Source organism: Prosopis cineraria, unplaced genomic scaffold, assembly GCF_029017545.1.
Source record: "Prosopis cineraria cultivar Desert tree isolate PC_DT_omini unplaced genomic scaffold, ASM2901754v1 PC7, whole genome shotgun sequence".
In the NCBI taxonomy this organism is placed as follows: domain Eukaryota; kingdom Viridiplantae; phylum Streptophyta; class Magnoliopsida; order Fabales; family Fabaceae; genus Prosopis; species Prosopis cineraria.
This window is the reverse complement of record NW_026555338.1, coordinates 13,197,353-13,210,378: the sequence shown is the minus strand read 5'-3', so window position 1 is coordinate 13,210,378 and position 13,026 is coordinate 13,197,353. Positions and strand designations below refer to the sequence as shown.

The 13,026-nt window shown below is 38.9% G+C and overlaps 1 non-coding gene across 1 annotated transcript; it reads left to right on the top strand.

The window, feature by feature from the left end:
• Nucleotides 1-6,238: 6,238 nt before the first annotated feature.
• On the top strand, nt 6,239-6,345 carry LOC129316989 (small nucleolar RNA R71). Its single transcript, XR_008594897.1, has one exon. It is a non-coding gene; the product is annotated as a small nucleolar RNA R71 (small nucleolar RNA).
• The last annotated feature ends 6,681 nt before the right edge of the window (nt 6,346-13,026 follow it).

The following is a 13,026-nucleotide window of genomic DNA, read 5'->3' as shown; positions in this document are numbered from 1 at the left end:
TTTTTTTTTTGGTTGCCCCTAACTCTTTGAAAATAATGGAAGTAATTGATAGAGAAATGATATAGGCATCCCTCATTTGATCTAGGACATGCAATGAATATTAAAAAGACATATAAAAGTGTAACATGCATTCCTTGGGGAAAAATAGGGTGAATATTTTTTTTTTAAGAATCAAACCAAAGGCTCAAAGTGGCTAACAAAGGATAATAAATAATAATAGGTTGGCTATTTGGCTCTTGGCTATTTTTTATGAATGCCATCTCTCATCTCCTATCAAACAAGTGCAAGATATATGGTCTTAATTAAGAAGTGAAACAAATTCTAGAGGGTAACATCACTAAGGAATTAATCACACATGAGTGTTTAGCCTCTTCCATGAATGTAATGGTAATATGCCACTCTAATCCATTAATTCAAGGTAAAAGAATGTTCATTTCACACCTATTCAATCCTAAAAATTACCACATCTCAAGAATCAAAATATCCATTCAAGAGCTAGGTAATTAAGTAACCTCAAACAAAACAAAACAAAGAAATTTTTTTTTGATTTTTTTTTTTGCAAAACCAAACAAAACAAACAAACAAAACAAAATGTTTATTTCTCTCCCCCACACTTAAATCATGCATTGTCCTCAATGTATGTATAGACTAGTGATAAAATAAGGTGAGATCAATAATGAATGCATAACAAAAGTGTGGTGCAGATATTTTTTTTTTTTCAAACTAAAACACAAAACAAAGAAGTCAAATAAAGCAAATAAACTCTAATTTTCCTACTAGGTTCATCTCCCCCACACTTGAACTATACCTATCATTAAATATATCAATTAAAGGAAGGTAAAAGCTCAAGGTTAGAGAGATACAACCTTATCATGGTGGTTCAAAAACATGTTGAGAGAAGTCCTCCTCCTTTTGAAGTGATTTGGCATCTTTGTAGAGCTTGCATAGGTGACCATTGATTTGCATAGTGGAACCCGTGGCTTTATTCAAGAGTTGCAAAAACCCCATAGGGAAACACCTTGGTCACTAGATATGGTCCCTCCCACTTAGACTTCAACTTGGCATGCTTATGAATAAACCTTGTTTGGAACAAGAGGACTTGATCTCCTTCTTGGAACTTTTTCCTCAAGATTAGCTTGTCATGAAGGATCCTTGTTTTCTCCTTATAGATTCTAGAAGACTCATAGGCATCCAACCTAAGCTCCTCAAGTTCTTGCATTTGAAGAAATCTCTCCTTAGCCGAAAGATGGAAATCCAAGTTAGTTTCTTGATGGCCCAATAGGCCCTATGCTCTATCTCCACAGGGAGGTGGCAAGCCTTTCCATACACCAATCGAAAAGGAGACATGCCAATGGGAGTCTTATAAGCGGTCCGATAAGCCCACAAAGCATCCTCCAAGTGTAAAGACCAATCCTTCCTATTTGTGTTCACCACCTTGGTTAGGATTTTCTTGACTTCTCTATTTGATACTTCGGCTTGGCCATTAGTTTGGGGATGATATGGTGTAGAGATTTTGTGATGCACCCCATATTTAGCCAAGAGAGCCTTCATCATCTTATTGCAAAAGTGGGATCCTTGGTCACTTACCAAGGCCTTAGGAACTCCATACCTACAAAAAATATTAGATTTGAGAAACTTCAAAACAATCTTAGCATCACAAGTTCTAGTAGGAATGGCTTCAATCCACTTTGAAACATAATCAACACCAAGTAATATGTACTCAAAACTAAAGGATGGTGGAAAGGGACCCATGAAGTCAATGCCCCAAACATCAAAAATCTCACAAAATAAAATGGGTTGTTGAGGCATTTCATGTCTCTTACCCCAACTACTAACCTTTTGACATTTCAAGCATGCTTTACAAAATTCATAAGAGTCTTTAAACAAGCTAGGCCAATACAATCCACAATCTAAAACCTTCCTAGCTGTCTTATTTGAGCTAAAATGACCACCACATGCATGAGAGTGACAAAATTCAAGAACAGAAGGCACATCAACATCATCAACACACCTCCTAATCACTTTATCACTACAAATCTTCCACATCAAAGGTGGTTCCCAAATGTAAAATCTAGACTCTCTTTTCAATTTTTCAATGGCAAAACGTGAAGCACAAGGAGGCAAGACTCTACACTCAATATAGTTAGCAAAAGAGGCATACCATGGAGGCTTAGATGAAATGGCACACAATGCCTCATCAGGAAATGAATCACAAGGAATAGTAGGGTTAGAGTTTACCATAGTAGCTTTTAAATGAGGTAGTCTAGACAAATGATCCGCTACTTGATTGGTAGAACCACTCCTATCCCTTATCTCCACATCAAATTCTTGCATAAGATCACCCATCGAATCAAGCGAGGCTTAGAATCTGTCTTCTTAAACAAGTACCTCACAGCAGCATGGTCAGTGTACACAACAACTTTAGAGTTAAGAAGATATGATCTAAATTTATCAAGTGCAAAAACAATAGCAAACAACTCTTTCTCAGTTGTGGTGTAATTAACCTGAGCTGAATCTAGGGTCCTAGATGCATAAGCAATCATATGATAACTTGCCCTCTCTTTGACCAAGCATAGCTCCCACAGCAAAATTAGAAGCATCACATGACAACTCAAAAGGTAAAGACCAATTTGGGGCTTTAAGAATGGGAGGGGAAATGAGCATGCTTTTCAAAGTGTCAAAACTCCTTTTGCAAGCATCATCAAAAACAAAATCAACATCTTTTTGTAAGAGTTTAGACATAGGCAAAGCAATTTCACTAAACCCCTTTATAAATCTCCTATAAAAGCCTGCATGTCCCAAAAATGATCTCAAATCTTTCAAACAAACAGGATATGGCAAAGAAGCAATCACATCTACTTTGGCCTTATCCACCTCTATGCCATTGGAAGAAATCAAATGGCCTAAAACAATTCCTTTATCTACCATGAAATGGCATTTTTCAAAGTTAAGCACAAGCTTCTTTTCAATGCACCTACCAAGCACTTTATCTAAAGAATGCAAGCATGAATCAAAGGACTCACCATACACAGTAAAATCATCCATAAAGACTTCCATGCAATGTTCAATAAAATCACAAAATATGGACATCATGCATCTTTGAAAAGTACCAGGTGCATTGCAAAGACCAAAAGGCATCCTCCTATAGGCAAATGTACCAAAGGGGCATGTAAAGGTAGTCTTATCTTGGTCACTAGGAGCTATAGGAATCTGAAAATACCCACTAAACCCATCTAGGAAGCAATAATGGGACTTGGAAGCCAATCTCTCAAGCATTTGATCAATAAAAGGCAAAGGAAAATGGTCCTTCCTAGTCACATTATTGAGCTTCCTATAGTCTATGCACACTCTCCAAGCATTTTGAACTCTAGTTGGAACAAGCTCTCCTTTCTCATTTTTTACCACAGTAATCCCCCCTTTCTTAGGTACAACTTGGGTTGGAGACACCCACTCACTGTCAGCTATAGGATAGATGATCCCAGCACTAAGTAGCTTAACAACCTCTTTCTTTACCACATCTAAAATCAATGGGTTAAGTCTCCTTTGTGGTTGCCTAATGGGCTTAGCATTGTCCTCAAGAAAAATTTTATGTGTGCACACAATAGGGTCAATACCAGGAATGTCAGCCAAAGTCCAACCAATAGCATGTATGTTCTTTCTCAAACATCAAGTAATGCATTTTCTTCCTCAAGAGATAAAGAGTTAGAAATTATTACCGGAAGCTTCTCATTCTCAATGAGATATGCATACTTGAGATTGGATGGTAAAGGCTTCAACTCCAAGGTAGGTGGCTCTACACAAGAGGGAATGAGCTTCTTCAAGTCTAATTTGGTGGAATATTCCATGGTACTATCTTGTCTTTTAGGCTTCTCACTTGTTTTTGATTTCTCCTCTTCTTTCTTTACAGCCTCCCCCTTTTCTTGCAACTTGTCCTCAAGTGCTTGGACTTGAGCCACGGCCTCGACATGTGAAAGTGTAGAATTTTCCTCCAATAGCTTGGGAATCCTAAGAACATCAAGCTCGAGTGGAGAAAAACTCATAGATTCGGCCTTAATGGCTTTAGTACCTACAACACAAGAAGATATACCCTTCTCAAGCATTTCAAGATCAAGCATAGGAGATATTTTAAACAAATCATGAGAAGAAGTAGTTGCATCATTCAAGCATGCATCAATCTCTAAACAAATAGGACAACTACATCCATCAATACATGTAGTAGTAACAAGAGACAAATCATCATCAACATGTGAGAAAGAATCAAGCATGTGAGACTCACAAGCATCATGAAGCAATAACTCAATGGAACTTACACCTAACAAAGAATAATCCTCAAAAGGATGTTTCATTGCTTCATATATATTAAAAATAACATGATCCTCTCCACATTTCAAAATCAAACTACCTTTTTCCATGTCAATCAATGTACGGGCAGTCCTCATAAATGGCCTTCCTAAAATCAAAATATCATCCCCACTCCCTTCTTTTGACATATCAAGCACATAGAAATCCACAGGAAATAATAGACCTTTAACACAAACCAACAAGTCTTCTACTACTCCATGTGGTCTTCTAACACTTCTATCCGCTAATTGGCATATCATAGGTGTCTTATGCATGCAATCAAGACTCAAGGCATGATAAATTGAAAGAGGCATAACATTAATGGCTGCACCTAAGTCTATCAATGCATGAGAAAAATGTGTGTTGCCAATCTTGCATGGAATTGTGAAGGAACCGGGGTCCTCACATTTTATAGGGAGTTGAGGCTTCATGATAGCACTCACAGATGAGGGTAATTGTACCCTTGCATTAGGCCTAAATTTTCTTTTATTTGTACAACAATCTTTCAAAAATTTGGCATACTTAGGAAAGTTCTTAACTACATCCATCAAGGGTACATTAACATGAATCTTGTGGAAGAAATCATATACCTCTTGATCAAATTGTCCCTTTACTTGCTTAGGGACCACTTGTGCTTGTGGAAAAGGAAGCTTCTTCATAATCTCTTGACTTTGCTTTCCTTCTTCCTTCCTTGAACTCTCCTTTCTTGTTTCACTTTGCTCGGCCTCTCCCTCTTTTTCCTTACTAAACAACTCGGCCATAGTCCCCTTTTCCACCTTAGATGGTGGTTGCTCACATATGATCTCCTCAATGTTTTCATCCTCATCATCTCTACAAAAAGATGCATCATTAGGAGCAAAAGAAGAACTAGAAACATTAACATCAATTGAAGAATTTAAAGAGGGCTTCTCGGCCTTCCCTTGTCTTTTGTCTTCTTGTACTCTTCTCCCAACTCCTTGCCACTCCTCAATGTGATAGCATTAAGATTAGCTTTAGGATTAGCAACGGTGTTGGATGGTAATGTAGAGGCTTGAGCATTGGCTGCACTTAATTGGTTAGCAAGCATATTCATTTGAGAAGTAAGGGCATCAATTTTAGAGTTCATGTTCTCACACTTGTTACCCATACTCTCTACCTTGTTCCCTAAGCCATCATACATGTTTTTATACAAGAGTTCATTTCAATCAACTGCTTACGTAACACATTCACATCATTAGAAGAGTTCGAATTAGAAGAACTCTCAATTGGAACAAGCCTCCTATCACTATAAGAATTAGAAGAAGGTGTAAGAGAATTACCACTTGGATTGTAGCTTTGAGAAGAGCTACCTTGAGACAAATGAGGTGGAGGGTCACGGCCAAAGGTGTTTTGATAGGATCCTCTTTGTTGATTGTCTTGTAAAGCCACATTTGGATTTGAATAGGAGAAATTAGGATGGTCTCTCCATGAAGGGTTGTAAGTATTAGAATAAGCTCCTTGCCCTTGCCTCCCACCATAGGATTGTTTTCCATTGTAGATAGCATTTACTTGTTCAAACTTAATAGGACAATTGCTTTCTACATGCATAGGTGAGTCACAAAAAGTACAAGAATAAGGGACAAGTGCTTGAGAAGTACTTACATTGCTCACTTGAGATATTTGTGGAGCCAACATTCTCCCAATCTTGGCAGCTAGCAAGTCCACATATGAATCATTAAGAACTGAGGAACCTACCATATTCACATTTCTCTTTTCCCTTGTAGAGTATTGAGCACCACTTGAAGCCATCTTGTCAATTAGTTCCCAAGCCTTTAAGGAAGTGAGGTCAATCAAGCATCCACCACTAGCGGCATCAATGTTAACTTTGTCTCTTGGAATCAAGCCCTCATAGAAATATTGGACTAAATTCTCACTAGAAATTTGATGGTGTGGGCATTTAGCCAAAAGGCCTTGGAATCTAGTCCAATACTCATAGAGACTCTCATCCTCTCCTTGTTGGACCCCATAGATTTGCTTTCTCAAATTGGTGACCTTGGAATTTGGAAAGAATTTATCTAAGAAGAGTCTTCTTAGCTCGGCCCATGTGCTCACTTTCACATAAGAAGGGTAGTTGAAATACCACTCCTTTGCTAAACCTTCAAGAGAAAATACAAAAGCCTTAGCTTGAACATCATCAACATTTACATGCATAGGCTTCATAGTATCACAAACCAATAGGAAAGTATGCAAAAACCTATGACAATCCTCTCCTGGTAACCCATGAAATTTAGGCAATGCATTAATCAAGGAGGATTTAATTTCAAATTGAACATTAGTAGGAGGAACATATAAGCCATAAGGATTATCATGCCAATTAGGTTGAGTTAATTGCCTAATGCTCCTCTCCTCTCTAGGGTTATGCAAGCCTTCAAATTCATTATTAACATGGCCATCATCATGCAAATTCTCATTCCCATTCCCATGGCCCTCATTATGCACATGCTCATGTCCTAAGATACCTTCCATTGTTGAATTACAAACCAAATGAGAATCAAGAATAGGTTGTGATCTTCTCAATCTAGAAATAGTCCTTTCAATTTCTGGATCTAATTCAACAAAAGAGGTATGTTTTCTTCGGGTCATGCACTAATCAAGCTCAAGAAAATTAAGAACAAAGAACAAGCTAAACTAAAATGCAAATCAACATGAAACAATTCAAAACACACAAAAGCAAGAGAAATAATTTTTTTATTTTTTTTATTAAACTCAATAGCAACAAAATGAAAAAAAAAAATAACACCAAACAAGTAGAAAGAGAGTTAGAAATGCTCAATCAAGAAGCTTTGGCAATTCTGGAATTCGCACAGTAGGCTCTCTGGAGACAGTGAACTTGTGAATTTTCTATCAGCAAATCCACATGATAAATTCCCCTGAAACTTTTATGAGAAACACAAGAGATATACAGGAAAATTATATAAAACTTTTAGATTAAAAATCCTGCCCAATCGTTCCCAGAATTTTTCACAAGTTGGTCCTCAAGTCTGGAGAAACAGGATTTCGTCCAGAAGACCTTCAGAGCTTCTAACAAACTTTCAAATAGGAAAATGGAAAAAATTGAAGAAAATCCTAAACACAAGAAACAAAGATAAGAAGCGATAAGAAAAATGAAATTGAAAGGTTTTGAAATCCTCTGTAATGGCTCCCTGGACCTTGTTAGATTGTAAAATTTCCACAGGACACTTCCCACGTCCAAAATTGACCAAACCAATTTTAAAGTGAAGCTAGGATATAGAGCTTTCAATGAAATAAATTTCAAGTTCAAATTCCCTCAGACTCATTCCCAGTTAATTTTTCAATTTCAGACAGAGACACTAGAAACAGAGTATTTTCAGCTCTACACCAAACCAACGAAAATTGCACTAATTTTTTTTTTCTTTTTCAAAACAGAATAAAAACACTCAAAACACACAAAAAACACTAAACAAAACACAAAACACAAATTTTTATAATTTTTCAAAAAAATTTTCAGGAACACTAAAAATATAAATTAAGTACTAAACAACCTTAGAATTAAACTTAAACCATTCCCCGGCAACGGCGCCAAAATTTTGATAGGAAATTAGTCGCTTATCCTCAAAATTACACTAAAGCTAACCCTAATGCAATATAGGGCCAACCCTAGGTCATCTCCCAAGGAATGGTTTTAAGTCTAATTGAAAGTTATCTAGTGAAATAAATCAACCAAAGTTTGTAGGAATTTAGTTATCTAGCTAATTATCTAAACTAATTACCTAATATGCAAGTAATTAAAATGCTAGTGAAAGTGAGTGAAATGAACTTCCCTTTTTACAATAATGGAACCCTAGAGATTAGTTGATTTTGGACTCATTATCTTCTCATGATTAGGCTAAGTTTAGCTTCCCTTTCCTCTTGACTAAAGCTGTCATGACTTAAGAAAATTATCCTAAGCCAATTAACCTAATTAGCTAACCTCCCTAGGTCTTAGATTAAAGTCCCTAGTTCAATTAACCAATTGGTGAAGACATTAGCCAAGTGATTCATTCAAAATCCTCTCTCAACAGCCATGGTCAAACACATAAATTGAGCAACCACAAGATTATGTCAAGCTACTCAACAACACAAGCATTAACACCACAAGATTATGCAATATTAACACAAGAAATTCACTAATTGAAAAACACAAGATTATGTGCCAAACAAAGAGTGGCAAAATTCAGTCATGGCTGTCCAAGGAAGAAATTAAATGAAACAATCCTCTCTCTTTACATCAACATCAAATTCAAATTAGAATTTATAAGCTAAGATGATTAAACCCTAGATTAAGGAATCTAACCATCTAGTAAAAAGAGAAGAGGATAGGAAACAAAAGAACTTAGCCAATTTGAAGCTCAAGACTCATCCTCCATCTTCATCTCTCTAGGATTCCACAAAGAAACTTAGCCAATCTTCATCTTCAAGAACCCTAGTGATTGCTTGTGAAGGCCAAACTCCATAGCTCTTGAATGATGAAAATGAGCTTCAATCCTTGTGAAAATGGAAGGGATGGAACGAAAATGAAGAGAGGAGAAGAATGGTATGAGTTTTGTGGAGGTTTGGTGGCTGAAAATGGAGGTTAGGTGCTGGAAAATGAAGAACAAAAGAGAGAAAATGAAGAACACTATGAACAAGAGAGAGAGATGTGGAAGATGAATGAGATATGTGTTGGATCCCATTTGGGACTTAAAATGGCGTGCTCCTTGGTGTCTCCCATCAGCTGAAGCTTAATTAAATAAGGAAAAAGAAATTAAAATGTAAATGGGAGCCTTGTCACACTTGCAAGGTGGCAACTTCCTATTGTTGTAGATGATTCCAATGTGTGCCTAATTTCCCATGTGTCATCCACATCATTTTAGCTGATCTAATCTCTCAAAATAATCATAATTCACGTGCAAACCATCAGCCATTGTCCTCAAGGAGTGTTGACCTCAATTGCCCAATTGATGCACAAGTCACATGCCACCTATGTCACATAAATCACATAATTCAATTAAATAGCATATGATATAATAAAATCTAATTCATGTCCAGAATTAAATTCATAATTAGAAGGGAGAATTTATTAAATTAACCAAGTTTTAGGCTGCACAAAATTATATAAAAATTTTCACACAAAGGCAAACCAAAAACTAGGACAAACTAAGACACTTAAGAAAGTGTTGACTTTTTTATTTAATTACTCTCAAACTAAAATGAATTTTAAAAATATAATTTCACCATTCATCAACTGGACATAAAATGCACTTTGTCAATTTTTCTTGTACATTTTCTCAAAAGTTCATTTTTTGGACCAAAATGCCCCTAGTGCACTGATCTTAGAAACTTAGGCAAAGTTCCAAATCTAATGCAATGTGTGCACTTGAAGGTGATAAATCATTAATAAAATGGTCCTAATTGACAAATAAAAGTGGGTAACAAATGTGTTCTATCACCCGCCAATCAGCTTCCTTCAGCCTTATGGGTTTACTCACCTGTTGACTCACATACATGTCAGACTCCTTGGTCCGTGTTTCAAGATGGGCCGAATGGGGAGCTTGCGGGCCGACGCCAGGAGCGCGCGGGTGCCGGGGCACGCCGTGACGGCACATGCTGCCAGCCACAATCGTGGCAACGACGTTACCAAGGGCATATCAACAACACGGGCTTGGGCCACCACCACAATCTACGTTGGTCCATGTCCCAAGTCAATCGGCGGACTAGCTCGTGCCGTTCCACATCCGACTAGGACGCGTCGCGAGCCCCCATCTACTTCCCTCCCAACAATTTCAAGCACCCTTTGACTCTCTTTTCAAAGTCCTTTTCATCTTTCCCTCGCAGTACTTGTTTACTATCGGTCTCTCACCAGTATTTAGCCTTGGACGGAATTTACTGCTCGATTGGGGCTGCATTCCTAAACAACCTAACTCGCCGACAGTGCCTCATGGTACGACAGGGTCTGAGCATGACGGGGCTCTCACCCTCTCTGGCGCCCTCTTCCAAGGGACTTGGGCCCGGTCTGTTGCTGAGGATGCTTCTCCAAACTACAATTCGGACGCTGGAGGCAACCAATGGTGAGCTTTTTCTGATTCGCTCACTGTTACTAAGGGAATCCTTGTTAGTTTCTTTTCCTCCACTTATTGATATGCTTAAACTCAGTAGGTAGCCCCGCCTGACTTGGGGTCGCCTTCAGGGACATCGATCCGGCGGCCTGACTCGAGGCACGACACGGCACGTGCGGGGGCTTTCTGACCAGTTCTCGGGTCAATCTTTCATGGGGCATCGATAATGATCCTTCCGCAGGTTACGAAAACCTTGTTACGACTTCTCCTTCCTCTAAATGACAAGGTTTAGTGGACTTCTCGGGACGTCACCGGCAGCGAACCGCCCACGTTGCCGTGATTCAAACACTTCACCGGACCATTCAATCAGTAGGAGTGACGGGCAGTGTGTACAAAGGGCAGGGACATAGCCAATGCGAGCTGATGACTCACGCTTACTAGGAATTCCTCATTGAAGACTAACAATTATAATGATCTATCCCCATCATGATGAAATTTCAAAGATTATCTGGGCCTGTCGGCCAAGGCTATAGACTTATTGAATACATCAGTGTAGCACGTGTGTGGCCCAGAACATCTAAGGGCATCATAGACTTGTTATTGCCTCAAACTTCCTTAGCCTAAACGGCCATAGTCCCTCTAAGAAGCTGGCCATAGAGGGTCGCCTCCGCATAGCTAGTTAGCAGGCTGAGGTCTCGTTTGTTAACAGAATTAACCAGACAATCTTCACTGGAAGTTGCTAAGTAAGCCTGACTCGTATGAAAGGAGGATGCTTGGCTAAGTTGAGGAAAGGGAAAGCTTAAGTGCAAAGGATATTTAGAAGAGAGCTTGGAGAATGTGAGAGTAGTATTACTTTGAGAACTCAAGGGTTGTGTGTTACAAATGAGGAGGGGTGAGGTATTTATAGGCCTCCCCCTTGGTTCTAGATATTTCCCACCTCCTTAATGGACGGTGGAGATTGAATTGATCCTACGGTTACAAATAATTTTTTAGAATCATCTCCTAGATATTTACAACAAATATTTAGATATTTACATGGAAAGATCTAGTAGCAAATATTAAAATATTGAGGCTAGAGTTGTGTAGACTTCTCTAGAATGTTCTTGCACTCTCTAGCACTCTTAAGGTTTCCCGGGAGCCTCCTGGAGGGTTCTGAAACATTCCAGAGCTCCTTAACCTCATGAAAAATGATAAATCATGACATTCTCCCCCACTTAATTTCGCGACGCCCTTGTCGCGCCTTCCTCCTCTTAATATTGGATTTGGTCGGTGAATTGCCATAAGAGGTCCTCTCGTTCTCAACTAGCTTCAGAGTTTGGTTGACCCTTCCACTTGATTAAGTACTCAATGTAGTTGGGAACACCTCTCTTTCTGATCACCCTGTCGGCAAGGATTTCTTCTATCTCCTTGTCGTACTCAGTGACGACCACTGTTGGTGCTCTCTTAGAGATACCTCAAGATGGATCTTCTTCATCTCTGCAGTATTTCTTCAAGAGACTAACATGAATGACAGGATGAATCTTAAGCTTGGGAGGGAGTTGTACTTGGTACGTAACCTTTCCCACACATTTGATGATAGGAAAAGGGAATTCATATCTCCTAACCAAGCCTTTATAGACTTTGCGTAGTGACTTGAATTGATTAAATAATAACTTGACCATGACTAAGTTACCTACTTGAAACTCAATGGGGCATTGCTTCTTGTCTGCCCACTTCTTTATTTTATAGGAGGCTTTATCTAAGCATGCACAAGTAATATCGGCTTCTTCTTACCATTCCTTAGTAAACTTATAGGCAGCTGGATTGTCTCCCTTGTATGGTATGGCAAGTGCATTAGGGGTTAGAGGTTGTTGCCCGGTAACTATCTCAAAAGGGATCTTACCTATCGACTCACTTTGTTGCAAGTTGTAAGAGAATTGGGCCACATTGAGTAACTTAGCCCAATCTCATTGATGAGCGCTCACATAGTGCTGAAGGTAGAGCTCTAACAAAGCATTGATCCGCTCTGTTTATCCGTCGCTCTGAGGATGAAAGCTTGTTGAGAAATTTAAGTCTGTCCCTAAGAGCTTGAAAAGTTCTCTCAAGAATTTCCCGGTGAATCGGGGATCTCGATCACTGACAATGCTATGAGGGATCCCCCATAACTTCACGACATGCTTGAAAAACAAGCGTGCTGCTTCATCAACTTTGCAATCTACTGGGGCTGGAATAAAGGTGGCATAATTGCTGAATCTATCAACCACCACCATGATACTCCCACATCTTTCAAACTTAGGGAGAGCAATTATGAAGTCCATTGAGACACTCTCCCATGGTCTCTCGGCCACCGGCAGAGGTTCGAGTAGACCAACAGGATGTTGTTGCTTAACCTTATCTTGCTGGCATACTAAGCAAGTCTTCACATATGCTTCGACGTCATCTTGCATATGTGGCTAGTAAAAGTGATTTTGTATGAGAGCAAGTGTTCGTGCCATACCTAGATGTTCGGCCCACATGGAATCATGGCACTCTTTGAGGACATCCCTTTGAAGGTTGCCCCATTTTGGCACACAAACTCGGTTCCCAATGGTGTAGAGTATTCCATCATTCACCCAGAATCTTTGAGTCTTGCCTTCGGTAGCAAGCTTTACTA